Consider the following 3,652-nt stretch of genomic DNA (forward strand, 5'->3'; position numbering starts at 1 on the left):
CAAATAAAGGACGTATCCCGAAGATACCTCGGGTACGACTCCCTTACGCAGCTGGCGAGCCTTTGTCCGCAAACAATTTACAACTCAAGGACGTATTCCGAAGATGTCTCAGGTATGACTCCTTCTTATGGCTGGCGAGCCTTTGTACGTAGTCTAACGGACTTTAAACGACCCACACGGACAGTCGACAAACTCTAAACTGTTCCCGCCGACAGGTCCTTGGCTCGTACCCTCGAGTCGCCTTCGCAGCGCCCTTCTCGACGGCAGGTCCTTGGCCCGAATCCTTTCGAGCCGCCTCGACGTCGCTAGGGTCTCCAGGTTGTAATATTCAATTGACCTGGGGGCTCTACTTTGACTTTCGCCCTGTCCAAGCCTCAGTCAAAGTGGGGGCTCTGTAGATGCCCAGTATCTACTGAGACTCCAACAAACACCCGATGATTATCGGACTACAACATGCTTAGAAATCGCAGCGTTTGATCGACAGTTTGTGTACAACTTTACGTCAGAAAACTTAAAACGATTTAGAAAATAAAACATTTCAAAACTTTATAAAAGTACCTGGAGTATTTAATGCATGACCACGGAGTTGCAATGACACTAACTAGAGTCAAAACCGACACCGGACCAAAAACCGACTCAAAATTCAAATCCCGACTCCAACAACGAGTCAAACCGAGTCAAACACAAAAAACAAACCATTCAAATACTTCTATGTTAAGATTTCCCGGAATCTTACATAGTCAAGTACCAAATATGTTCATCCAAATCCTAGGATAGAACAAATCATGATTGCATTCGTGTGATAGTGACAAGACACCTCGAAGACGTGCTACATGACTCGCGCCTCTTTGAGCAGCCCAGGTGGCCACGTCGCTCAAAACTCACACAACCACTCCTTTTCCTATAAATACCCCTCAAAGGCCACCATTTGACAGTTACGCGAGTGTCCGCCCCCTCTTTTCTCCCTTAAAATTCTAGATTCGACTTCTCAAGTCACAGTCCGACACGTGTTTACGACCTACCGATCGTAAACACAAGCCTTACACATTGTTTGGTACCGTCATCGTGCATTAAACCACTTGACCGACCATCTCGACCACTACACCATCACTAAACTTAACAAAACACTCTTTTTACTTACCAAAACGGTTTTAAACCGAGTTTTCCGACCAAACGAGTTCATACACTTACGTCGATTTCTCGCCATAAGCCTAGCATGTAAGTATGAGGGTGTAAAAATCTTCTTTTATCATGTTTTCATATGTTTCATGACTATAACATGCTAAATCATGCATAACATGGTCCAGAACATGGGAAGAATGAGCCAAAACCGGATTTTTGGTTGAGGCGGAGGTTATTTACGTAGCACACAGGCTCGCGCCTAAAGCAGCCCGCCTCACCCTTAAATCAAAACCATGTTTGGTCTCTTCATCTCCTTTATTTTCATTTCATATTTGTAATCGGTTTTTACCATTTCAAATATTTTCAAACCATTTTTACAAGTTTTTAACCATAAAACATTTTTCACCCTTGGTTCCTAATACCATAACGGTTTAATCCGTGTTTCAGTGATAATATTTGGTTAATTACATTTTAAAAGGTACTTTAAAGCCTTTTATTTCATTTAATTACATTTTGAAGGGTATTTTAAAGCCTTTCATCATTTCTTTACATTTTCAAAACAAATGCATTAGTCACCAATACAAAGTCATCCTTGGTTCCACATACCATGTCGGATTTTAACCCGAGTACGATGAAGAATATTGACTAATTATATTCAAATGAACTTAAAACAATTAGTTCATAATCATTTTCAAAACTATTCACGCCAAGCTTACAAAATCGAACCCGACATCGAATATTGTCAAAACAATGACGATTATTCAAGTCTCGTTCTTCAAATCAAATCAAAGGCGGCCTAAACGGCCTTTTCAAATCAAAACGGGTTCAAACACCCGTTTTTCAAAACATTTGACAAACTTTTTCAATAGTCAGAACATGTCTTCCATCGTTGACTGACTCGCGCCTAAACAGGCCACTCTTTTTTTCTATTTTCAAACCAGGGGAGACCCCTTTGCATCGCCGATAGTCTCGCGCCTCTTCTGGCTGCCTGATGCAGGGTCAGTTCCCCTTCCAGCACTTGTCTAAGATGATCCCGACTTTGGTTAACCCGAATATAGGACGGATCAGATGACTAACTTGCTCATTCAAATGCCATATTTGCAAAACGCATTACTAAGACAAATGGATCACGTTATGCACCATAAACCTAACTCGGTAAATTGATGTTTAATTTCCGTCTTGCATGCAAATCAACCATAAATGCAACTTGACATCTTATACTTGATACTTGGATTAAATCAACTGACATAGAAAGCTCACATGTTAGGTTTAAACTAGTGGATGCGCATTCATGCATTTACCCGTTTTGTCAACTTTTGCATTCAACCAACCAAGATCGATCAGTAGAGGCCGCTACCGGGGGCGGGATTGGATGTCTAATTAAAGGGCTTCCCAATACGTACCTTCACCTCTTACTCATAAACTTTGGATAGTGGACGACTTATCCAGGGCGTACGAGAGTCATTCTTGAGATAGGATGCTAAAGAAGGACGATTCCTTATCTTTAGTACCTATGTTAAACCCCGCTTTTTGCCTTGGTTGACCTAGGTATAAAGTGTATTCGAACGGGTTCCAAGCATCCCACAAATGCTTGGTGGCGACTCCGAACATCTCTAATCGTTTCGAGACCCTTGCCGAGACGAAACGGACCGATCTAAAACGATCCGGTCGAAAGCATCCTTACGTTGCCGAGCGTGGCTTTTAAAAGACCGCTACACGTCCGAATATCGGCCTGGCGTGTAGGTGGCCATGTCCACATACTTACTCCACTAGAGACCGGAGTTGCGGCCTTCCCCTTAGCCAAGCCCGACACCAAGGCCTCCAATAACGTCGTTTGATTTTCCATTTTTTCATAAATATTCTCCATTAACGAGTCTAATTTCTTCTCCAAAGCCACCACTACATCTGAAGACTTCACCGCAACTCCTCCTTTCGACAGAAAAATCAAATCAGGCCCAACAACGACCACTTTCATCAACTTAAGATGCGTATCACACATCCTATCCTTAATCATCACCCCATATCTACTCGGACTCACGACTTTCTTAGATTCCAACAAACGAGAAATCCACATACGGTAAAGCAAATTCAAAGTAGTGTAGAATTTGTCTTCAGTTATGTAAATGCTCATTTGGATAATACGATGAAAAACAATCAATGTGAGACTAACCTTTACACCCTCAAGCCATTTAAATACCGACACCATTTCTTAGCTCGACAATTTGTCTCGACCTCCTCGCCTTAGAACCACCGTGTTCCACAGAAAATTAAGGAAAAATTTAAATTTGGGCGAGAAAGATCCCGCTAACATGTTTCTTGTACCCGTAGCACCATCATCAAAACAATGCTTAATTTGAAGCTTCTCATCCTCGGTCGCATCTCCCCACTCCTCACTCGGGTTGATTTCCACCCCATCATCAGGGACGGAAAACAGAGTGCAAAATTCATCGATAGAGATTGTGACTTCGGACCCATTCACGACCGCATGCAAGACACCCTTCTCGATAGAAACCAAAGCATAGAATTGGAG

Source organism: Silene latifolia, chromosome 2 (assembly GCF_048544455.1).
Source record: "Silene latifolia isolate original U9 population chromosome 2, ASM4854445v1, whole genome shotgun sequence".
Lineage (NCBI taxonomy): Eukaryota > Viridiplantae > Streptophyta > Magnoliopsida > Caryophyllales > Caryophyllaceae > Silene > Silene latifolia.